This window comes from Anomaloglossus baeobatrachus, chromosome 3, assembly GCF_048569485.1.
Source record: "Anomaloglossus baeobatrachus isolate aAnoBae1 chromosome 3, aAnoBae1.hap1, whole genome shotgun sequence".
Classification (NCBI taxonomy): Eukaryota; Metazoa; Chordata; class Amphibia; order Anura; family Aromobatidae; genus Anomaloglossus; species Anomaloglossus baeobatrachus.
In genome coordinates, this window is record NC_134355.1 from 83,153,636 (window position 1) to 83,179,587 (window position 25,952).

General features: G+C 43.3%; 1 protein-coding gene and 1 long non-coding RNA gene across 3 annotated transcripts in view; one reads left to right on the top strand and one right to left on the bottom strand.

The window, feature by feature from the left end:
* Positions 1–25,952, bottom strand: part of MACROD2 (mono-ADP ribosylhydrolase 2) — a 2,939,506-nt gene that overhangs the window by 1,806,489 nt on the left and 1,107,065 nt on the right. The window lies entirely within an intron of this gene.
* LOC142294993 (uncharacterized) lies at positions 8,258–12,960 on the top strand. The gene is made up of 3 exons (XR_012751339.1): positions 8,258–8,348; positions 8,539–8,596; positions 12,789–12,960. It is a non-coding gene; the product is annotated as an uncharacterized LOC142294993 (long non-coding RNA).

Below are 25,952 nucleotides of genomic sequence, written 5' to 3' on the forward strand. Positions count from 1 at the left end.
AAGGTTTTGAAAAATTAAAAATAAAAAAAATGTAAAAGTTCAAATCACCTCCCTTTCACCCCATTGAAAACTAAAGGGTTAAAAAATGAAAAAAAATATACACACATTTGGTATCACCGCGTTCAAAAATGCCCGATCTACCAAAATATAAAATCAATTAATCTAATCAGTACATGGTGTAGCGGCAAAAAAATTCCAAACACCAAAATTACGTTGTTTGGTCCCTGCAAATTTTGCACAAAATGCAGTAACAGGCGCTCAAAACGTAGCATCTGCTGTTACAAATGTCAGCTTGAGATGCAAAAAATAAGCAGTCACTGAGCCATAGATCCTGAAAAATGAGAATGCAATGGGTTATGGGCAAAACGTGCGCCATTTTTTGGGGACAAATTTCTGGGGTTTTTTTTAACCCCTTAGATGAAAGTAAACCTATACATGTTTGAAGTCTACAAACTCGCACCAACCTCAGGCATCACACTGACCCATCAGTTTTACCATATACTAAACACAGTGAATAAAATGTCTCAAAAACAATCGTGAAATCGCACTTTATTTTTACAATTTTTCCGCATTTGGAATTTTTTTGCTGTTTTCCAGTACACTATATGGTAAAACTTATGGTTGCATTCAAAAGTACAACTCATTCTGCAAAAAACAAGTCCTAACATGGCAATATTGACAGAAAAATAAAAAAAAAACTTACGGCTCTTGGAAGAAGGGGAGCAAAAATAAAAAAACGGAGAAAGGAAAATAGGCCAGGGTGAAGGGGTTAATTGAAGGTCTAAATGTCCGAGTACCTTGCTCAGCTGTTTCTGTTAATCCCAACATATATGAAATGGAGCAGCAGGGCACATGGTCCACTCCTGCCATACCCAATGTACAAATCACGGTGGTTGTGCGGTGGGGAGGAATGGGCCCGCTAAACCCCCTTCTGATTCGGATGGGTTCCCAGAGGTAGGCCTCCCACCGATGTAGAATGTGTGCCTACAGACAGTTACATTTTTTACTTTATTTATTGCAATATTGATAATAAAAACCTTTTATAAGTTTGTTCTCAACCCTCTTAAAACACAACTTAAAATGCAGGCGCTACTCATTTTCGACCCCGTTCCCGCTTCAGAATGCGTATTACCCTGTGCAGCAAATCCTTACCATATCATCTACATAAAGGCACAGCAGTACACAGGACCGTAAGAAATGATTGTGAGGATGAACTCCCAGGACCCTCACAATAATGAACAACATAAGCACAACTGCCAACAAGATCTATATGTCCGCTAAATAAATCATAGCAATTTGTTGTGAAAAGTGTATTCTGAGAGGAAGATGGACAGCCGCTATAAATGGCATGTCAGCAATGTGGCAGGAAAGAGAAAAGTAACAAGCCAGTCTGCAATCTCACTGCAGGATACAAAATCCTAAACAAGCTGTATAATACAAGGCTGCATACAAATCACCGCGCCCGTATTAATAATGCAGTGTCTGGGAGACGCACAATTAATACGAGCCAGCCGGGCCACAAGGGCCTCTGCTACTGGAGCAGTGCTAGAGGGAAGTGTGTTTGTAAACAACGGAGTAAACAATTAGGGAAAAGCCAAAATATCTGGATTTCCTAATGATGAGACTACCACAAAAAATGCACACGGTATACTCATTAGATATCATGTGTATATACTGTATATTGCATGGCTCATTTAACCTCTTAAGGATGAGATAATATTATATGATACATAACTTTTTCTCGGTAGCGGTGTTGAAGCTTCGACTATGTATGTGGTTATTTACATGGGAAACATTATTCTTTACAAATATAGAAGCTCCAGTAGTAGAGAAAATAGTCATGCAAAGTACTAATCTGGGTACAATGCTAATCTGGGTACAGTACTAATCTGGGTACAGTACTAATCTGGGTACAATGCTAATCTGGGTACAGTACTAATCTGGGTACAATGCTTATCTGGGTACAGTACTAATCTGGGTACAATGCTAATCTGGGTACAGTTCTAATCTGGGTACAATGCTAATCTGGGTACAGTTCTAATCTGGGTACAATGCTAATCTGGGTACAGTACTAATCTGGGTACAATGCTAATCTGGGTACAGTACTAATCTGGGTACAATGCTAATCTGGGTACAGTTCTAATCTGGGTACAGTACTAATCTGGGTACAATGCTAATCTGGGTACAGTACTAATCTGGGTACAATGCTAATCTGGGTACAGTTCTAATCTGGGTAAATTTTTAATCTGGGTGCAATACTAATCTAGTTACAGTAGTAATCTGGGTACCTTGCTAATCTAGTTATAGTACTAATCTTGGTACATTTTTAATCTGGGTACATTGTTAATCTGGGTACAATACTAATCTAGTTACAGTACTCATCTGGGTACAGTATTAATCTGAGTACAGTGCTAATCTGGGTACAGTGTTAATCTGGATACAATACTAATCTAGTTACATTAGTAATCTGGGTACCTTGCTAATTTAGTTATAGTACTAATCTGGGTTTATTGTTAATCTGGGTACAATACTAATCTAGTTACAGTAGTAATCTGGTGTACCTTGCTAATCTAGTTATAGTACTAATCTGGGTACATTGTTAATCTGGGTACAATACTAATCTAGTTACAGTACTAATCTGGGTACAGTACTGATCTGGGTACAGTGCTAATCATGGTACAATACTAATCTAGTTACAGTGCTAATCTGGGTACAGTGCTAATCTGGGTACAATACTAATCTAGTTACAGTGCTAATCTAGTTACAGTACTAATCTGGGTACAGTACTAATCTGGGTATAGTAATAATCTGGGTATAGTCCTAATCTGGGTCCAGTAGTAATCTGGGTACTGCACTAATCTGGGTTCAGTACTCATTTGGGTTTAGTACTAATCTGGGTCCAATACTAATCTAGTTACAGTGCTAATCTGGATACAGTGCTAATCTAGTTACAGTGCTAATCTGGGTACAGTGCTAATCTGGGTACAATACTAATTTAGTTACAGTACTAATCTGGGTACAGTACTAATCTGGGTATAGTAATAATCTGGGTATAGTAATAATCTGGGTATAGTCCTAATCTGGGTCCAGTAGTAATCTGGGTACTGCGCTAATCTGGGTCCAGTACTAATTTTGGTTCAGTACTAATCTAGTTACACTACTAATCTGGGCACAATACTAATCTGGGCACAATACTAATTTGGGTCCAGCCCTAATTTGGGTCCAGTAGTAATCCTGTTACAGTACTAATCTGGGTCCAGTACTAATCTAGTTACAGTGCTAATCTGGGTACAGTGCTAATCTAGTTACAGTGCTAATCTGGGTACAGTGCTAATCTGGGTACAATACTAATCTAGTTACAGTACTAATCTGGGTACAGTGCTAATATGGGTACAATACTAATCTAGTTACAGTACTAATCTGGGTACAGTACTAATCTGGGTATAGTAATAATCTGGGTATAGTCCTAATCTGGGTCCAGTAGTAATCTGGGTACTGCACTAATCTGGGTCCAGTACTAATTTGGGTTCAGTACTAATCTGGGTCCAGTACTAATCTAGTTACACTACTAATCTGGGCACAATACTAATCTGGGCACAATTCTAATTTGGGTCCAGCCCTATTTTGGGTCCAGTAGTAATCCTGTTACAGTACTAATCTGGGTACTGTACTAATTTGGGTACAATACTAATTTGGGTACGGTACTAATCTGGGTACTGTACTAATTTGGGTACGGTACTAATCTGGGTACAATACTAATCTGGGTACAGTTAATCACATGTCTGTAAGTTTTGAATGTCCATCAGAAAAAAAAAATGGTTTTCTGTATCCACTTTTTATCTGTTTCTGGCCCCTACTTTCGTTTTTTTACCACCCATGGGTTATCTCTGTTTTCGTGTATGCAAAAAAGTCCCCTCAAAAATTGAATAATGTTTTCCGAGCCTCCCCTAGCAGCCAAATAGGATGTCATCCATGCACTGTTCACTTTTTATTTTACAGACCAATTCCTTTGAATGGCCATGTTTGCTCCATAAATTGGACAAAACTATTTTTTTTCTGCTGAGCATTGATCCAACAAAGAGGACAAGTGAAAAGAACCCTTAAAGGGAACCTGTCACCACTTTTTCGGCCTATAAACTGCGGCCACCACCACCGGGCTCTTATATACAGTATTCTAACATGTTGTATATAAGAGCCCAGGCCGGAGGTATAACATAAAAAAAACTTTATAATACTTACCTAACGGTCGCGCGGTGGGCCTTATGGGCGTTTCCGTCCTCCCGTGCCGGTGCCTCCTCTTTCGGCCATCTTCATCCTCCTTCTGAAGCCTGTGCGCATGATGAGGCTACGTCATACACACTCGCCTGTCCTGCGCAGGCACTACAATACTTTGATCTGCCCTGCTCAGGACCTGTATGTCGGCGATTGTGTATGACGTCGGACCTGTCATGCACCACGGCTAGAGAAGAAGGAGCACAAAGATGGCAAAAAGAGGTGGCGCCGGCACTGGAAAATGGAGGCGCCCATAAGGCCCACCGCACGACCATTAGGTAAGTATTATAAAGTGTTTTTATGTTATACCCCCGGCCTGGGCTCTTATATACAGCATGTTAGAATGCTGTATATAAGAGCCAAGTGGTGGTGGCCGCAGCTTATAGGCCAAAAAAAGTGGTGACAGGTTCCCTTTAGGCCCCCTTCACACGTCCGTGATACACGTGCGTGTTTGGTCCGTTTCCGTATATACCGGAGACACGGCCAAACGTGCACCAATGTTAATCTATGATTGTGGTCACACGTGCGTTATTTCATTATGTCCGTGTGTGCGTGTCCGTGATCCGTATGTGTTTGCGTTTTGCACGGATGCATGTCCGTTATCTGCACGGAGCACGCACACGTGGACACAATGAAAGTCTATGGGTATGTGCACACATGTTAGTAAACACGTATGCATCTACCTATAGTCCGTGTCCGTTTGGTGTTTTTATTTCTAGTGATGTCGGCTATTCTTTCTATTTCTGTGTATGTCGGTCAATCTCCCTGAGTCCGTCGGTCGGTCTCTCTGTCGGTCTCTCTGTTTGTCTGTCCCTCTCTCACAGTCTGTCGGTCAGTTCCCCCCCCTCTCTCATACTCACCGTTCCCCGATCCCCGGCCCGGCTCTGCACGGCAGTCACACTGCTGCGGCGGCTTTTACTATTTTGAAAAAGCCGGCCGCTCATTAAACAATCTCCTATTCCCTGCTTTCCCCGCCCACCGGCACCTATGATTGGTTACAGTGAGACACGCCCCCACACTGAGTGACAGGTGCCTCACTGCACCCAATCACAGCAGCCGGTGGGCGTGTCTATACTGTGCAGTAAAATAAATAAATAAATAATTAAAAAAAAACGGCGTGCGGTCCCCCCCAATTTTAATGCCAGCCAGATAAAGCCATACGGCTGAAGGCTGGTATTCTCAGGATGGGGAGCTCCACGTTATGGGGAGCCCCCCACCCTAACAATATCAGTCAGCAGCCGCCAAGAATTGCCGCATACATTATATGCAACAGTTCTGGGGCTGTACCCGGCTCTTCCCGATTTGCCCTGGTGCTTTGGCAAATCGGGGTAATAAGGAGTTAATGGCAGCCCATAGCTGCCACTAAATCCTAGATTAATCATGTCAGGCGTCTATGAGACACCCTCCATGATTAATTTGTAAGTTACAGTAAATAAACACACACACCAGAAAAAATCCTTTATTAGAAATAAAAAACACAAACATATACCCTGGTTCACCACTTTAATCAGCCCGAAAAAGCCCTCCATGTCCAGCGTCATCCAGGATGTTCCAGCGTCGCATCCAGCTCTGCTGCATGGAGGTGACCGGAGCTGCAGCAGACACAGCTGCTCCGGTCACCTCCACACAGCAAATAAAGACAGCCGCGCGATCAGCTGAGCTGTCACTGAGGTTACCCGCTGTTACTGGATCCAGTGACAGCGGGTAACCTCAGTGACAGCTCAGCTGATCGCGCTACTCACCTCATTTGCTGCGTGGAAGTGACAGGAGCGGCTGTGTCTGCTGCAGCTCCGGTCACCTACATGCAGCAGCGCTGGAAGCGACGCTGGAGCATCCTGGATTCCGGCGGACAAGGAGGGCTTTTTGGGGCTGATTAAAGTGGTGAACCAGGGTATATGTGTGTGTTTTTTATTTCTAATAAAGGATTTTTCGGGTGTGTGTGTGTTTATTTACTTTAATTTACAGATTAATCATGGAGGGTGTCTCATAGACGCCTGACATGATTAATCTAGGATTTAGTGGCAGCTATGGGCTGCCATTAACTCCTTATTACCCCGATTTGCCAAAGCACCAGGGCAAATCGGGAAGAGCCGGGTACAGTCCCAGAACTGTCGCATATAATGTATGCGGCAATTCTGGGCGGCTGCTGACTGATATTGTTAGGGTGGGGGGCTCCCCATAACGTGGAGCTCCCCATCCTGAGAATACCAGCCTTCAGCCGTATGGCTTTATCTGGCTGGCATTAAAATTGGGGGGACCGCACGCCGTTTTTTTTTAATTATTTATTTATTTATTTTACTGCACAGTATAGACACGCCCACCGGCTGCTGTGATTGGGTGCAGTGAGGCACCTGTCACTCAGTGTGGGGGCGTGTCTTACTGTAACCAATCATAGGTGCCGGTGGGCGGGGAAAGCAGGGAATAGGAGATTGTTTAATGAGCGGCCGGCTTTTTCAAAATAGTAAAAGCCGCCGCAGCAGTGTGAATGCCGTGCAGCGCCGGGGATCGAGGAACGGTGAGAATGAGAGAGGGGGGGAAACTTCAGTCACTCGGGGGATTAGCGGTCACCGGTGAATCCTTCACAGGTGACCGCTAATCAGTACTCGACACAGACAGAGCCGCGGTATGAGGATAAAGTCGGGTGAAGTTCACCCGAGTTCATTCTCATCGCGCAACTCTGTCTGCTGTCACCCGACATTTATAAACGACATTGTGCATCACACACACGGACATTCCACATGGACATTCCACGTACACATACACGTTAATTCCACACGCACACACGGACGTTCTACACACAAACACGGCTAGCATACGCAATTCACACAGGTGCCACACGGACCAGAAAAACGGACACAAAAACGGGACACGGACCCGAAAAACGGCCCGTAACACACGTGCGTGTTTTTCACGGACGTGTGAAGGGGGCCTTAAAGTTAGCATATTCATGTGCAGTAAAAAAAAAAAAAAACCCAAACAAGAAACAACAGCACATAATACTTGCGTGGAAATGAAGCTTTAGATCCGGCTTTTCTAACCCAAGACTAGCCATTACTGTCCACCGTTGGGGGCAGTTGGTACCGGCCAAAGATGGTGGGCTTAGTGGTTAGCACTGCAGTCTTGCAGCGCTGGGGTCCTGGGTTCAAATCCCACCAAGGACAACATCTGCAAGGAGTTTGTATGTTCTCCCCGTGTTTGTGTGGGTTTCCTCCGGGTTCTCCAGTTTCCTCCCACACTCCAAAAACATACAGATAGGGAACCTAGATTGTGAGCCCCAATGGGGACAGTGTTGCCAATGTATGTAAAGCCCTGTGGAATTAATAGCGCTATATAAATGAATAAAATTATTATTATTAATTCATTAATATAAGCTTAATAATGGATTTTATATGCACGTTTTATATAGTGCTTGTTACAACTTTTTCTCCCGTGTCATGTCTAATACTATAAATCCCATTCCATCAAATTGCTGAGTGCCACCATTTTCTTAATTTATGCTATAGGGGTGCATTTTTAATAAAAGGTATAATACATTTTATTCCAACTCATTGTGTAGTGTATTTACTATTAGAGCAAAACAGAATATATTGGATTATTTGAAGAAGACTGGGAAACAACTTGCAATATTAATGTCTTGTATGATGATGTACGGCAGCCATCACTCCATATAATACCAGACCGGCTCCTAACACCATAGTGATAAATCCGCTCTACAGTTCGTAAATGTAGCCAGGTGAAGCCCATTGTACATAATGTAGAGATTTCCCGCGGCCACTTTCGGGGCTTCCTTCACTCCTCAGGTATTTGCCGATACTCTTATGTAACTGATACCTGAATATCCTGAGGTCAGGGTTGATGTTCACGAGTGATGACAAAAGGAATGACTCACTTATCTATGAGTCACTAACCCGCGGTATTAGTAATCTATTAACATATTACATAGTAATCATTTCTGTTTATCTCAACTAAACAGCCAAAAAAACAGAAGGTAAAGAAGATGGGTCTGTTTTTCGACAGTTTCAGCTCTCTTGCCTATAGCAACCAATGTAACATGGAGAGGGTAGGAAACAAGTCTGGTAAGTTCTATCACAGATGTAGGTACTTTACATCCATCAACCTATATATCCATCTAACATCTATATCAGATCTCCCTGTCTCATATTTATCCACCATTGCATTACATGTATTTACACCAGGAGCAGACACGCACAGAACAACATAGGGGCCCTTTGCTCCTCATAATACACAATTCCTTCTTCTTTGCAGGTGGTAGTGGACCCCATACCTCTTGGGTCCCTGTACGGCAGCACAGTTTGCACCAATGGTATGTCCAACCTGATCTACACATCTATGAACCATCTATTGACAGATATTATTCCTATATACAAGGGGCTGCTGATAAGTCTTTGGCTTTGTAATCTTTTTTTGTTTCTATGGTAACGAATGCTACATCACATGAAAGCCTTATGTGTCTAATATAGGTTTTCAAAATGTTGTGTTTGTTGCTTATGGCAACAGTGTTCTACGCACGCGGGAAAAAATTGGCAGAGTCTAATGCGATATTCACTACAACTGAGAGCAGAGGAGTGATAAAATTCTTGTTTCTGCAAGGAAAGTTCGATATTCATGGCGATATGTCGCAGATATTGGGGGATCAATGCCCTTCATATTCCACAGTTAAGAACTGGGTTGCTAAATTTAAAACAGGCACTTCAGCACCAATGATGAGGAATGTCCTCGACGACCGAGAGTGGTTGTTGTTCCAGAGATTGTTGATGCAGTGCACAATCTCATACTGGAGAATCAACAAATTTCAGCTAAAGCAATAGCAGACATCATGGAGATTTCCCGTGAACGTGTTTGTGTCATTATCCATGAACATTTGGACATGAGGAAGCTATCTGCAAAGTGGGTCCCCAAATGTCTGATAACAGATCAGAGAAGCACGCGAGTGAAAAGTTCCCGGTCCATTTGTCAGCGTTTCCAGACTGAAAAGAACTTCCTGGATCAACTGGTCACTATGGATGAGACCTGGAATTATTTGTATGACCCTAAAAACAAGGAGCAGTCAAAAGAGTGGAGGCACAGTGGTTCTCCTCGTCCAAAGAAGTTCAGGGTGCAAAAATCAGTCACTAATGTGATGGCATCTGTGTTCTGAGATAAGGAGGGCGTGCTGCTAGTGGACTACCTTCAAAAGGCTTTCACTATCAATGCAAAGTATTACATTGAACTTTTGGACCAATTGAAGGCAGCTCTGAAGGCCAAAAGGTGCAGCAAGCTGTCCAAAGGAATCTTGTTCCTGCAAAACAATGCCTCCATTCACACTGCACAAGCAACCACGGCTAAACTGGCAAAGCTGGGCTTCCAGCTGGTTGACCACCCACCTTATTCACCAGATCTAGCTCCCTACGACTATCATCTGTTTCCAAACTTGAAGAACCACATCAAGGGTACCAAATTTCAAACCATTTCTGATGCCATGACTGCTATAGATGCCTGGTTTGAGGCACAACCGAAATCCTTCTTTTTGCTAGGCTTACAGAACTTGGAAAACCGATGTAAGAAGTGTGTTGACATCAGTGGAGAGTATGTGGAATAAATGTAAAGTTTCATCATCCTATCTTAAAAATCAAAAAGGTCCGTGGAGCCTCTGTTAGGAGTCTCAACATAGAAACTAGCCAGATATCCCTCCGGGAAGGACCTAGCCAAGGAGTGACTCTCTTTAAGAAACCACCATAACCACCATATTAAGTGGCCCTTTTAGTCAATATCCAACTCTTTGACAAGTTTAAAGATATGACAAGGGAATTACCAAGGCCAGGTATCCATCCACAGACAGCTGTTTCGGGGTATTGCCCCTCATCAGTGTGGAGTAGGATTCTGACCAGGTGGGAGCAATGCCTAGTAGACCAACAAGACAAAACAATCACTGATCTCGGGGAGACCAGCCAGATATCCCTCCGAGAAGGACCTAGCCAAGGAGTGGCTCTCTTTAGGAAACCACCAAAACCAACATATTAAGTGACCCTTTTAGTCAATATCCAACTCTTTGACAAGTTTAAAGATATGACAAGGGAGGGAGGAGGGGCAATACCCCGAAACAGCTGTCTGTGGATGGATACATGGCCTTGGTAATTCCCTTGTCATATCTTTAAACTTGTCAAAGAGTTGGATATTGACTAAAAGGGCCACTTAATATGGTGGTTATGGTAGTTTCCTAAAGAGAGCCACTCCTTGGCTAGGTCCTTCCCGGAGGGATATCTGGCTAGTTTCTGTGTTGAGACTCCTAACAGAGGCTCCACGGACTCTTTTGATTTGCATATTTCCCATGGGACAATAAACCTAGGATTTCACTGTCTTGAGTGCCCTTGTTGGCTGCTGGCAGTGTTTTCTGTGGCTGGTCTCCCCGAGATCAGTGATTGTTTTATCATCCTATCTTGTTTCTTTCTGGGTAAAGCCAAAGACTTATCAGCAGCCCCTCATACCAGTGTGTTAAGTTATTTAGGAGGCACCAAATTTACACTGTTATACAATCTGTACACTGACTACTGTACGTTGTATCACTGTGATAACTTCAGTGTTGTCCCATGAAAATATATAATAAAATATTGCCAAAAAAAATGTGAGGGAGTACTTACTTTTGTGATATACTGTATATCTAGTATTTCTTTGTATATATCTGATATCTATGCATCTTATATCCATGTTGTATTATCTGTTTATCTTTGTATGTATATATATGCATCTCAATTCTAATTATCTAGTACCTATCAGTATCCGGTATCTTTCTAATATCTAAATCATATCTGGTATCAATTTATAAGCTTTATTTATTTATGGAATTTATTCTATATCCATCTCTCATATTTCATCTATTGCATATTTATCTATATCCATCGTTCCCAAATTAAATCTATCGCTCTAACCTATATCTATCTAGACATCTCTTCTCTCTGTATATCATCAAAAACTTCCATATTTATTAGGATGATGATATCGCCAATCCACTCACCGACTCATGATGGTACAATAATGAACATGGTCTAAAAGTAAAAGTGTATTTTATTATAGCACAGCTGTCATTTAAGGGTACAGCCACACGAGTATTTAGCATTGGATGCGTTATGCTAATTACCCCTGGCTCCCACTCTGTGAGCCGAGTGTCATTATACTGTGATGCGATCCTGCGATCGGATCACAGCTGCGGAGGAGAGGGAGGGACTAATCTCCCCATTTCCTCCATTATCAGCTGATGCGATTATCGCACTGCTCTCCGGTGTTATCAGCTGATGTGAATATCGCACTGCACTCCGGTGTCATGCGACTGCAGTGCGATGTTTCTCTTGCACCCATAGACTTGTATAGGTGCGAGTGAAAACGGATCGTATTCCTCCCGCAGCATGCTGTAATTGTTTTCTTGGTCCGAGTAGGGCTGAGAAAAAACTTGCAAATGAGACCGGCCCCATAGAGTAACATGGGTCCGGGTGGAATGTAATTTTTATCGCATTCCACTTGCTCTGTTTTACTTGCCGTGTGTCCTAGCCCTCAAATGAGTACTGTAAAAAATGAAAGCTGAGTAGTGATTGGTTGGAATAATCACCCGAGATAGATTAATAAATTTCCCTCACTGTTGTGCTCTATCCATCAACCTCCTTCAAGTCTTTATAACATATGTACATATATATATATATATATATATATATATATATATATATATATATATATATATATATATATATATGTCTTTATTTTTCTATTAGTAATCAGATTGTGGCCATTTTTCTACCATTAAAAATTGTTATGGCACAGTTAATTTTTGTCTTTTTTTATACCGTCACGACTATTACTGTAGCATTCCCCCAAAAAACCCTATTTAAATTACTGTAAGAAAAAAAGAATGCAATGTCATCTGAAAGCCCTTTATTTGGCGCACGACGATGCTTGTATTGAAGTGCCCTGAGGAAGCGGAGACTTAACAATGCGGCAGAAGTGCTCTCTCTTTACCTAGGCTCTTATTTGAAGCCATCAAACGAATGACCTCGGTTATGTGGCTTCCTTCACTTTAGCTGAGAAGTACAGTTAACCGTCCTGTCAATCACGGAGCTGCAGCAAGTAATCAAATGCAGCAATTTTAGTTGCTCCTTAGGGCAGGTCTGGTCAGGAAAAAAACATTCAGTGCGGATGGAATGAAATGGTGTTTGGGAACTCAATACATCCCAGTAATTGTCTCTGCTGAAATCTAACCTCAGCCCAAGTTAATGAACTACAGGTGTGAATCCCATGTCATCATATTTGCCTTGCGGCCATGTAACACTTTCTCAGACACTTGGCCTCCATGAGTGCCATGGTTAATTTACCATAACAACTATCAATATTTCATGTGCCCGTGTGATCTCAGCAGCTAAAAAAAAAAAAAAGAGGCAAGAAGTGGCCCGGGGAGCCGTAGAGTGACAATGTTTTACATTGCAATCATCCAGACAATTTGCTCTTACTATCATTTCTTTATCACAATTTAGAAAACCGGGGCAAGAAGTGGACGAGCTGTGAAATCCTGAACGTCGCTGTATCATCCTTTCGCTCAATTACCAGAGCAATTCACATTAACTGGAGGAAGACGCTACCGTAACTGGGTTACACTTAACTAGCGAGTCTCACCAAGAAATGATGACTTTAATTATCTTTTGAGAATGTGACCTTTTCAGAATAAAATGTTCTTTTTCCTTTGTTCATGTGTGACATTTCTTTTATTTGATATTTAGCTTCGTAAACAGATTGGAGAGAGCAGGGAATGGTTGTTTAGATGAAGAGAACTTCACTGAAAGTTTTAGTTTAGTTTAGGGAGTTAGTCCTCGTGTTTTTACATATGGAACTAGCGGTATGGCCGTTTAAGCTCATGTTCCTCCACCTCCCCACACACAAAAAAGAAGAATTCTACCATTTTTATAGAGCTGAGATGCTTTAGTAGATATCTATCATAAAAGCCATATGGAAGTCAAGTTGGAAGAGCACTGGGGGCGTCAACATACTTGGACGACTGTTTCTTCCAAGTGCACCAACACACCCCAAGTGAACTTCTAACTCTGCTTTTATATGCTAGATGTCTCCCGACTTGTACATCTGGATTTCTCCTAAATTGTTTCTTCATTATTCGGGGGATAAGCGCCTACACAGTCATGCCACTACTTCCATATGTTAAAAAGGAACTGAAGGTTACGTTTAAGAAGTTCAAGATCTTAGCAGTAGATCTCATGGACATTAAAAACTATAATGTAGTACACACAGTGCTTTAGGCAGAAGACTCCATCTGTTTATGTCTTGTGTATACCATGTACATGGGAAGGTGGCCAAAATGAGCATCTTCACACAGGAAACTAATGGTTTCATGTTACAAGTATTTGACCTGAACCCTGCAGCCTTGTAGGCATATTAGGCTATTGAGTTGGGGTCAGGATACCCACGGCCAATCCAAAAATCACAGTCTACACAAAGACAGTGAAATATGGATACAAGAATGCAGCCCAAGATCTTTTTCACATGTCTGTGAAACATAGACTATACTTGAATCATAATATCCAGCTCCATTGCCAGGTCTCCTGACCTGAGCTACTGACCGATGGGTCTTCTGACCTCAACTAACTTCTTTGTAGACATATATGAGGCAGTTTCTTTAGGTCAGTAGGCCCAGCGGTTGGGAAGGGTATTCTGATTACATTCCGTGTTTCACTGAGGTGTACTACGTGAATATATACTTGGTAGAATAGATAATGATTAAAGAACTAAAAGGGAAATCTGGAAAACATTGCAGTATCAACTCTCTATTCATAGAATCATAGAATGGTATTGTTGGAAGGGGCCTTAAGGCCATTGGGTCCAACCTCCTGCAAGGTTTTCCTAAATCATCCCAGCTATATGTTTATCCAGCTTCCGATTGAAGTTTTCCATTAATAGAGAGCTCACTACCTCCCGTGGAAGCTGGTAATTATAATGACCTCATATTTTCTAAAGAATATTGTCTGCAATTACACTTGAATGTATTTGGTTGTCTTCTTTGCAACGAGTGATGGTGACCTTATTGGATGGACATTTTTTTCTACGGGTCAATATAGCCACCTATAATTAACTTCTACACAATGCAGGTGACCATGGCTGCTCACTCTAGGCATTAAAGCACACCTATACCTAGGGAGTGAAAAATGACTATACATTTCTCATTTGCAGTCACTCATACTCATACCTTATGCTCTCAGTTCGCAAGAATGGCTTTTCCATTTCTTCTGCTTCATTATGGGCAGTAGCATGGGGAATGTAGTGGCAAATCAAAACCACACCTCCAATACTGTGCCGTGGAATAGAAAAGACATAAGAGGTGCGGTGCACCATTCTTACCATTGCACTTCACATGCCACTGCAGCTGTCAGCAAGGAGTCAGGACTCTAGAAATGGAAAGCCATTCTTAGTGGAAGTGGCAAACAGAGGGCACCAGGTAGGATGACAATGTATGATAAATACATATACATACACCATTGTGTCAACATAGTTTCATAGTTTTTAAGGTTGAAAGTAGGCTTAAAGGGGTGCTTCACTAATCTGCAGAAGTGACCACATCCCTGTAAAACTGATAGGGAAGGCTTTTTCTGAATACCTTGATCAGTCAATTCTTCCTGTGAGTGGCGTTATTGAAGACTGTTCATTCCCATGCAGTGACCCCCAGGCTCCGTGACCTCTGGGGTCTATAGATGTCACATCAACTTCCAGTTGACCTGAGATCACTGTGGCCTGCCCCAGTCTGCCTAAGTGACTGGGCTGTGGGAGGCGTTTCACCGCTCATCATAGCCCAGCATCACAACGCAGCATCTCATGCATCCTCTCTCCTTCACTGCAGAGAGCCGCAAGCAGGAGCGATGCTGGTCTGGGACGAGCGGTGAAACGCCGCCCACATCCCAGTCACTCAGGAAGACTAGGGCCGGCCGCGGTGATGTCAGGTCAATTGGAAGTTGACCTGACATCACCGGATCCCAGAGGTCATGGAGCCCAGTGGGGTCACTTCATGGGGATGAGCGGACCGCAATAGTGCCACTCACAGGCAGAATTGGCTGATTAAAGTATTTAGAAAAAGCCTCCCCTATTAGTTTTACAGAGATGTGGTCACTATTGTAAAGTAGGGAACCACCTCTTTAAGTCCATCAAGTTCAGCCCATAGCCTAACATGTTGATCCAGAGAAAGGAAAAAAACCCATGGGCAGACACTAGGCCCTATATTGGAGGAAAATGCCTTCCTGACTCCACATACGGCAATCAGACTAGTTCCTTGGATCAACGACCATCACAGAATCTAGTGCATATAGCCCGTAATATTATACTTTTTCAAGAAAGGCATCAAGGACTTTAGTAATGAATCAACCATTACAACATCATGTGCAGGAAGGTCCATAGTCTCACTGCTCTTACAGTAAAGAATGTCTAAAAGCAGATAGGAGGTTTGTTACATTTCCACTACTTGGTAATGGCTACAGCTCTTTCTAAGTATGGGGTCAGCACTGGTCCTATCTACCGTATGCATGCAACTATAAGGGTACGCGCCCACGATCAGGACCTGCTGCGTCCTGGATGCGGCAGGTCTTAACTTGCAGGGCCACGAGTCTCCTCCTCAGCAGAACCTAGGAGACCACAGCTGCCCGTGACCACGATTACGTTTCTGGGTGATGAAGTATCTCACTTGTCTTCTACCTAGAGAGAACGCTTGCGACTCCGCAGCACAGAATTGACATGCCTGCGTCTCGGAAGGCCACACTGCAGGTCAGTTTTTGCTGCGGGCCGTACATGCACAGTGGGCATTGGATTTCTACAAATCCCATCCACTGTGCTTGTACTGTACGATGCAGTGTTTTGGACACAGCAAAAACATGATGCACCCAAAACGCTGCATCGTGGGCACGTACTCTAAGGGTGAGTTCATATTCCCTACATTCATTGCAAACATTTCTGTAACTGTCCCATTTCCTTGAATCTATGTGATTGCCACCAAAACAAAAAAAGTTTTAGTTACAGAAATTTTTGCAACAAATCTGCCACATGTGACTATATCCCTACAGGAACTGTGCTTCAGATATACTTATGTCTTATCATCCAAACCTTTGGCAAAGTTAAAGACCATCTTTCATGTTCTGAACTTTTTATGCTGTGCCAAAAACACTCAAATAAAGTTACAATATAAAATAGGAGGGGGGAAAAAAAACCCAGCACGTAGCCATTCCTCTCAGGAGATCCTCCTGGCTTATTTACTAGGATCTGATAAATCACAACCAGGACGCCTTCATGAACGTTCCTGGAGATGTTTGTAATTTAAGGGAGTAATTAATTCGGAACAGTTACATAATTTAAAAGAAATATTTCCTGAGCCATCTCCTTTTAGAATAATTGTTAGCCATCCATTTGTAAATTGCCAATATATTCCGCCGTGGGATGAGCGTGTGGAATGTATGTCCCATTAATTGGCAGCGACAAGTTATACAAAGCAGACATATTGCTTGTGACATTAACTAGCCACAATTTTCTCTTCTAGAAATCTGCAAGATTATTTTTTCCTTGAGTAGCAGGTATTCGAGCATGGAACAGTAGGAAGAAATGGCAAGTTCAAAGGAATTCAAGGCCCCTTAACTCTTAACACAAGAGGATGGTGAACTTATCTTTGATGCAAAGTTATGTACATTTAAATAAGCCAGATACAAAAACTACAACAAAGCAATCAATGAAACAATAGAAAACTTCAAACCTTCATTATGGCGAGCTCCTTTGGAGATTCGTACAATTAGCTTCTGCTTCACTTTACCATTCATGGTATAATTATAGTAGAAAAACCATGAATACTTGTTCTTTTTCTGTCGTTGTCAATTATTTAACAATGTAATGTATTTGTATATGCAATTGTCTAACTGGGTAAACCCCCATTTGTTTATATTATCAAAAATACATGAAAATAAGTCTGAAGCTATTTTTGGGGTATAAGTGGCCACTTTTGCCAAAATAATGAAAGCATTCTACAATTGTGTGAAGACGGACTGTGAAAGGGACATACGGTATGTCATGTGATATATATACTATGAAAGGCCGACTGTATAAATGGTTGTCTTAAGAATTAAACAGGGTTGTTCCATATCAATTAAGTTTCTACCCTGGCTACAGTTTTCTATAATAATTGCAAACTCCACTATACTCATGTTCACCATGTCTACCAGTCCCCGTTGCTGCTCCCAGTGTGACGTTGCGAAAAATTGACAGTACAGCAGCCAATCAGTGAGCTCAGCAGCTCTAAAGGCGGTGTTCAGTTTATACTAGAAGAGCCACTGAGCTCACGGATTGGCTGCCACGCGGTCAAGGTGACGTCACAGACACAGGGAATAGTGGCGGAGACTCGCCAGTGGATCTGGGGAAGGAGTGCAATGGGGTTTTTTTTGCAACTGAGGGAGAAACTTAATAGAAAGTTTAAGAAAAGGGGCTGTGACTTGGGCATTTCCCCTATATTGTCCTTATGCTTTAATTGAATATATGATAAACAGGTTGACCTAATAGGAAAAAAGATTTAAGGATATGTTAAAGGAGTTGACCAGCACTTTAACATTATTGGCTTGGCCTCAAGATAGGTCACAATAGTCTGATCGGTGGAGGTGAGAAAACCGGCACCACCATTGATCAGATGTTCTCGATACTGCCACTGTCGGCCTGAACTACTCAGTTTCAAAGCTGAACAGCTCCATTAACTGTATCGGGACCAGAGCTGGGTATTGCATATCCACTCCTTAATGATTCAATTAAGGGTAAGATATGTAATGCCCAGCCAAGATCACAGTAAATGGACATGTGGAGCTCCGCAAGGGAGTAGTTCCGGCTGGCGGCGGCACTGTGAACAGCTGATTGGCAGTGGTAATGGGTGTCCCACCCCACTGATCAGACATTGATCGATTTCCCTTTGTAATCTGCTTCGCGCATTTCCCCTGGGATTGCTAGGTTCCTCAGGAGGCTTCCAAAACAATTCCTCAGAGGAAGCACTGTGGAAGAGAAGCGCAATAGGGTCTTACCCCAGAAAAATGGGGGGAAAAACACGGAGGGTGGACTTACTCACCTATAGGGGTTGTGAGAGTCACAACGCCTATAACAGCATGTTAAGAATCCAAGCCACGGCAGCGGACCCAAAATGGCAGATAACAGAGAGTGGTAGATAGGGATGTCAAACCGCGCCACTGACTCAGCCGATCCAGGAGATTATGGATTGATGTTGCTTTTATTCATTACACAGATCAAGTCAACGCGTTTTGGGGGTCGCAGCCCCCTTCATCAGGACAGACTGGCAAGCAAAACAAATCTGATTTGTTTTGCTTGCCAGTCTGTCCTGATGAAGGGGGCTGCGACCCCCGAAACGCGTTGACTTGATCTGTGTAATGAATAAAAGCAACATCAATCCATAATCTCCTGGATCGGCTGAGTCAGTGGCGCGGTTTGACATCCCTATCTACCACTCTCTGTTATAAAACAATTCCTCAGTGAGACCCACAATATTTGTGTCCTTAGACATATGAAAGTGGTCTCTTCATAATAGACTGTGGGCTTTTATCATTTAAGTCCCAAAAGGATGTACTTTTCTGCCTTGATTCATAGCGATACCCAGTACTCCACAGCCCATTTTGATATGAGACTGTCTGGCATCTGGAAGTCCAATATGACTAAAGGATACAAAAAAGTCTCATATGAGTTTATGGTGTTTAAGTTTGTTAAGAAAAACGTCTTCTCTTGTAGTACATGATTATGCCTTTTGTATTACTTGGTCTAAGGGGGTTTATCTGATATATGTCTTAGACTAGACCTTTCTTTTGGTATATTTAGATATAAGGCTAACTAGGGCAAGAAAGGGAGAGCCACCGTGGAGTGGGGAACCTGCATAACAGTAGGGGTGCCTCCGGTGGCAGGCAGGATCTATGGTAGCTTGTGATAGGGGAAGATAGTACTTCCACTCATAGCATACTAACAATTTTGTTCTAAGGCTTGCATGTTTTAATATTGTGTGTCACAATTTGGTTGAGATGTTTTTTGTAATAAAGAATATTTTATATTTTAATAATTGAGGTAAAAAACTAATTTTCTAATATACGCTTTTTTAATGACCCCAGTGGCAATATCTTATATAGTAGTAATATTTTCTGAGTTATCTCATTGAGAGCAAGAGAAAGGTTGGACATGCTTTCCCCCAAATATCATTTGTTGGGGGAGAGTTTGGAGGACACCATACACATTAAACTGTCGACTTCAACTGAGTCCTCTCATGTACTGGGAGCCTCAAAAATCTGATTAGTGGGCATTGCCATTTTCCTTAGTGTTTTTTGCCAACACACAGTGAGGTCGATTTACCAATCCTATCTAATTTCCAACAGCATAAATGTGACGCCCTGGACTAGCCAGGTAGTCACATACATACCAACATACACACCCCCCACCCTAGACAGTTACAACAGTCAACCAAAAACCCTTGTTGCCTCCCTCCAGGGTCTGATGTCCACACCAGGTGGGGCAAAGCCAGGCGGTTTTCCCCACCCACCGAGGAGTTCACAGGCCTGGAGGCGGGAAAAGCAGTAGATGAGTTTAGGAGGTGAAAGTGAGAGGTCAGAAACTGCAAGTGTCTGGGTCGGAGCCCAGGCACTGACAGCAAGGTTGGCAGGTGGTGGTGGCCATCTGCAGGAGTTAGTGGAACTCTGCAGAGCCGTAGGACCGGGGATGGGCGGTGGCCCACCGGTACCGAACCGGGGAGCGTGAAGCTAAGCACATAGGCAGGGCCATCGGACCCCGACCAGGCTTGGAGCCACCGACAATAGTCAAATCCGAGTGTGACAGGAACCCCAGGGGTTTCCCAACAACCAAAACCCGACAGACGGCAACAGTCCACACCGAGAGGATATACAGCCACCGCCACAGACTAGAGATCCAAGGGCCAGCGCCTGCGGGCAAAATGGGCTCCTACGGCACCTATACGCCGGGGAGCGGACTACCGGTGGGCAACCACAGGAGTCAGAACATTCTAACAGGTGCAGGGAAAGACAGCCACCATCAGCCATCCGGGGAGAGCACACCAACACTGCAGCCGGCTGCGGGACCCGTACATCCGGCCGTTTTAGTTTACCAGAGACTCTGTCATTGATTGTCTGAGTGAGTACACCAGTGCCGTCCGGCACCGCGCCGCGCTGTCCCTGCAACCCTGCACCCCCAGCCATCCAGCCTCCCCGTTCCACCACCGGGCCCTGGGATCACCAACCCCCTACCCACGGAGGGGACAACGTCCTAGCTGCTCCCTACCATCTCTCCCGGGATCCCCGTCACCAGCAGCGGTGGTGCCATCATCACCACGTCCCGTGGGTGGTGTCACGAACAATCTCCCCCACCCAAACTATCCCTTTTCACTCATGGGTGAGGAGCACTGCTCGAGTCCCCGGGTCTGGCCCACCGCTCGAGCCACTGAGCAGCAGCAGCAGATGCCCCGGACCCGAGCGTGGCGAGCGCGTCCCCTCCACCCGCGACATAAACTTCTACTAGACCATTCTAAAATGCAGCAAATTTGTCACAGTGGCTCATGCTAGATGATAGACCTAGCATGTCTTTAGATACTTGTAAATTTACACTGCCTATTGAATGGCTTCATGTGTGCCAATTATTTTACATATATTGTCACACAGTAAGTCATGTCAATTTTATGTTACACATTAGAACACTCAAAATGCACAAGAAATTTGGCACACACAGCTTTACTAAACACCTCCGATAATTTCCCACCATAGGCAAAGTTTTTTGTTTTCATATGGAATATGATTTTATTGCAAAAGCATAATTACAAAGGTTGTCCCCTACTTTTACATCGATGGCCTATCCTTAGGATGTCAATGTCTGACCCCACCAATCAGCTGTTGTCAGCAGTAGCGGTGGCAGCAGGCAGGTGGAAATGCTCAGTTCTGGAGCTGCCCTGTCAACTGATGATTGTGGCCGCATCCAGGTACTGCACATCCATCTCCTATTCACATCAATAAGAGGCAGACGTGCAGTACCCAGCTGTGACCGCTATCAGAAGACGAAGCAGCTACGGAACTGAGCATTTCTGCTTGTCTACTCCCACCAGCACAGACAACAGCTGATCGGCGGGGTGTTGGACCCTGGCCGATTAGACATTGATGACTTATCCTAAGGATAGTCCATCAATGTAAAAGTAGTGGACAACCCCTTTAATGTGAGGAGTAGATATTTGGGATATGCTGACCTAGTAGTTGGTATTAGGGGTTCAACTAAGAACAATGAGGGGACATTCAGTAAGGAACACATGAATGGCTGACATATGATAATACATTTCCCATGTGGAGGGGAAAGTAAAATGTAAAGATTGTTCTCAGACAGTGGCAGCTGGTTGTTTAGGTTGGCAGATGCTGGACCCAGGATGCGCAATTGCTCACCAGCACGTTTATCACTGAATGGACTGTCTTCATGACTAAACCTCAAGGTGGTAGATAGAGGTTATTCAGTGTTTTCTATGGAATTTCGCATCCCCAAATTCAGCCCTGTACCCTGCTTCGTTTTTGGTATCACAACAAGATCTTCTTAAAGAAACACTTTAGCATTTTTTTTCAGTACTGGAGTGATGCTCTAAATCTAAATCTCCTGCCCCAGATCTTCTATTCACCCTCCGGTCACCCTCCAGCAGCTTCATCTTTTTAATAAAGTCGCACCAGTCTCATGACACCATTTTGTGACTGCAGCTTCTGACCGGCTAGTGTCAAGCTGCCACCAGGGGGAGCTGGAGCTCTGCGGTAAAAGACACTACACGGAGCAACAAGAACCAGGAAGTGGATGCACAGTGTGTACTCGTACACTGCCTCACAGCACAGCTGGGGAGCAGAGCTGCGGGGGGTGTGAGGAATGGTCAGGCAGGCTGGGTCAAACACAGTACGGGCAGAAGGAGGACCAGAGGAACGAGCAGAAGCGGAGTTGAGGTCAAGCCAAGGTCAGTACCAGAGGAAGCAAATGAGTGGGGAGGCAGGAGAGGGGACAGATGAATGGAGAGACAACAAGGGACAGAACACAGACAGGGCACGAGGGCACAGGAGCAGACGGATCAGGATAACACTTACAGGATCAGCAATCACAGGCAAAGCAGCGCTAAGCTTTTAGCCAGCGCTGGTTCACCGGAGATGTCAGTTTTTAAAGCATCCAAGCTCCGGAAGTGAGGCCCAGGAGAAGGCTCTGCCCCCTAGCCATGTGGACTTGGAGGTGAAACCGTGACAGCTAGAAGTCAGAAGTGACATCAGAAGCTGTCAATACAAGTCTATGAGAGTCCAAACAAGGCCAGAACAAGGCACTCATACACTTGTATTGAGTTGTGACCTCCAGCTCGTTCCAAGAAACATAGAAGCTGCTGGCAGGTCGCAAATTGCTGGAGAGGCAATGATAGAAGGTGAGGCTGCCGGAGACTGAGTATGAGACCAGGATCAGTGGACTTAGATTTAAAGCCCTACTCCAGTGGTAAAATAAAAAAAAAATAAAAAAGCTGGAGTGGTGCTTTCACACTCGCAGTGTCAATACTTTTAAAAAGACTGATCTGAATGCTACGGTGAAGGCCGCTTCACTGAGATTCCTTTAAAATATTAAATGCCGCGATTCAACATCTAATTGTTCCTGTTGAGAAAATAAAAGTCAAAAGAACATCGACTGAAGATCCAAAGAATTTCTGATGTCTCTTGCTACTTAACTTTATATCTTTCATGACAATTGCTAAATAAATGATTAATGCTAATTGTAGAAACCAAATGTGCTCTAATGAATCAAGCACATTACAAATACCCTGGGAGCATGTGAATATTATTTTCTAATAGTAGAAAAGATGCCTCATTACCATTACAGTCAGTTGCATCCTTCCCCCTAAAGACATAGACAAAAAGCCAATGCTGTTATGATGCATTTTCGCTAATGTCCTTATTTATCTGTGATGACTGTTATCAATGATTTTAGGTCAATGGGACCCCAAACTAATCATTCTTAATGGAGCCTCTTAATGCATATTACAAGTAAAGCATCAGTATGTAACAATCAGATACTTTACACAACAAAGAATAAACTAAAGCATATTAGCTAATGGGTGAGGAGTGATAATAGATGTGTAATTACTTAATATTTCATAAGCCTTGATATAACTGTAGCACAGATATAGAAGAGAGTCCATTCTCTCAAATGCTATTGTACTGGTTTAGAAATCAGGAGATTGGGGAATGTTATGTAACACTGGTTTTCTAAGACCTGTGTGACCAGCATCTATTGAGTTCACATATGGGAGCGATATTGTAACGCTGGCGGCCAGTGTAAGGGCAGCAAGCGGGTTATTGGACCCACTCGACAACAGGTGGGCCCCGGGATTAGCCTTTAGTGGTAGGGGCTTAACTAAGTGCCTACAGTAAGGCGGATGCCAGGTACCACTCTCAGGGCAGTGACCGGGACTGTGCCAGCTGACCCCCAGGACAGGAGATGGACACAGATATAGGCACAGGTGCAGGCAGGTACAGGTGGGATGACTGAGGCCAACAAGCAGACAGGTACAGAAAGGGCAGGGATAGGTAGGTATGGGAAGGCGGTTTCAGGTTTAAGTGATGGACACAGGGATAACGGGACCTGACAACTAGCTAGATAGACAGGACATTGACTAACTGAAGGTGTTGCATAGGCACTTCTCCTAATGGGAGGGTGCCTTAAATACTTAGTGCCTCTCAGTGCAGATCATTACAGAAGCTGCTGGTTTCATGTGCGAGACCTCAGGTGGAGATGTTGCCTACAGTAATCTGTTATGGCGTTGGTTACCAGTGGCAACAATGTAACTTGCATACCAGGTCTCGTGAATGTCCATCAATATCAGAAAAGTTGGAGGTTTTGCTGATATTTGAGCTATGATCTGTATAAAGGCACTTGACATTTTAACAAAAATTGAAACAAATTACCAGTAAAAAGAAGTCTTTTCATCCACTTCTGCAGACAGGGTTCCTTAAAAGGTACAAAAATGTTTAATTATATACCAACAACCTATCATCAGAAAGGGGGACTTCTGAAGCTGAGTGGTTGTGTGCATGTGCCCTGCCGCTCTATTCAAAGTCTATGGCCTTTGGCCAAATGATACTTTGACTGATCATTCATCCAACAGCCATATCTCCCATAAACAGGAGCGCTTACATATCTAAGCACAGCCACCGACAAACATCTCTTACAGTGATTCATATCCAGGAGAACAAAAACATCGGTAGTCTCAAATCAGACATGCCCAATCAACATCACCCATGATGATCAGTTGACTGGTTCCCTCAAACACAGAGATTTTGCCATACTGTTTGTCTAACATTAGTTTAATGTGTGTGGAGGCCTTAAACCTCAATATACTAAGAGCTGCATAGTTATATAGTATCTTTGCTGCCAGTGAAGCAGCACAGCAGTCCAGAAGACCATCATGTTGCGCAACTCTGAAAAGGCATCGACTGAGATGACAAAGAGCTTAGTACAATCACTATACTAAGCGCTTTATAATTTTGTGAAGTTTTGTGTCTGCATGGTTTAGCACCTGTGCCGCTGCTACCCCCACCCCTCCATCTCAATGCTTGCCCCTACTGACAATTTGCCACCCATGGCTCTGAAACTAAAACACCAGCCATACAAGGCAGGAGAGCTAACCACTGAGCCTCAAATATTTTTATCTATGCACTGGATCAGATTCTCTTCAATGTCTGGTTAGTATGTCAATTTTCACCATGAGCAATTTTTCTTGTACCCATTACAACGTTAAAAACAAACAGCATAAGGATAGCACATGGAATGCATCTCGGTGCTGTCCAAGATTTTTACAGATGCATACACTTGTATTGTCCATGACTGGAATAAAAAATGGATATAACAATCATAACTCCCCAGCAGCATGCTTGCTATCTCAGGGTCATATTCCTTCACTTTCATGTCACCAGAATCTAACATTTTCTCATTTTTGAAATTGCAAAACCTCTTACTGTTGCTTCTACTCATTCTGGTCTGGATTAGTCAACCCTCTTCTGATTGGTCTCCCTTTAACCAAACTTTTTCCTCGCCAATCCATCATCAATACAGCTGTCAAGACCCTTTTTCTATCCAGTTGCTATACCGATGCCTTCACCTTGTGCCAGTCATTCCATTGGTTACCAATCAACTACAGAGTGCAATATTAACTTATTGCTCTCACCCACAAAGCTCTCCACAGTTCTGCATCACCAAACATTTCCTCTCTCATCTATATAAATCAACCTACCTGTGCTCTCCATTCTGCAACTCATCTAAGACTACCATCCTCTATAATCTGAACCTCCCATTTCTGTCTCCAAAACTTCTCTCATGCTGCAGCAGTTTTCTGCAATTCACTGCAATGGACAATCCGATTAATACCTATTCTTAAGCGTCTTTTAAAAACACATCTCTTTAGCTCTTTAGACAGAACTACCACCTCACTTCATTAGTGTAACTTTCCTATATTCCATCTTTCTAAAAATGTCCTCAGGATCTGGCTACTCCTATTCCTCTGAGAGTCCACATCCTCCATGCATAAAGTAGCACGTCATAACTGTATTTAGACAGATACTGGCTGATGACCAGATCAT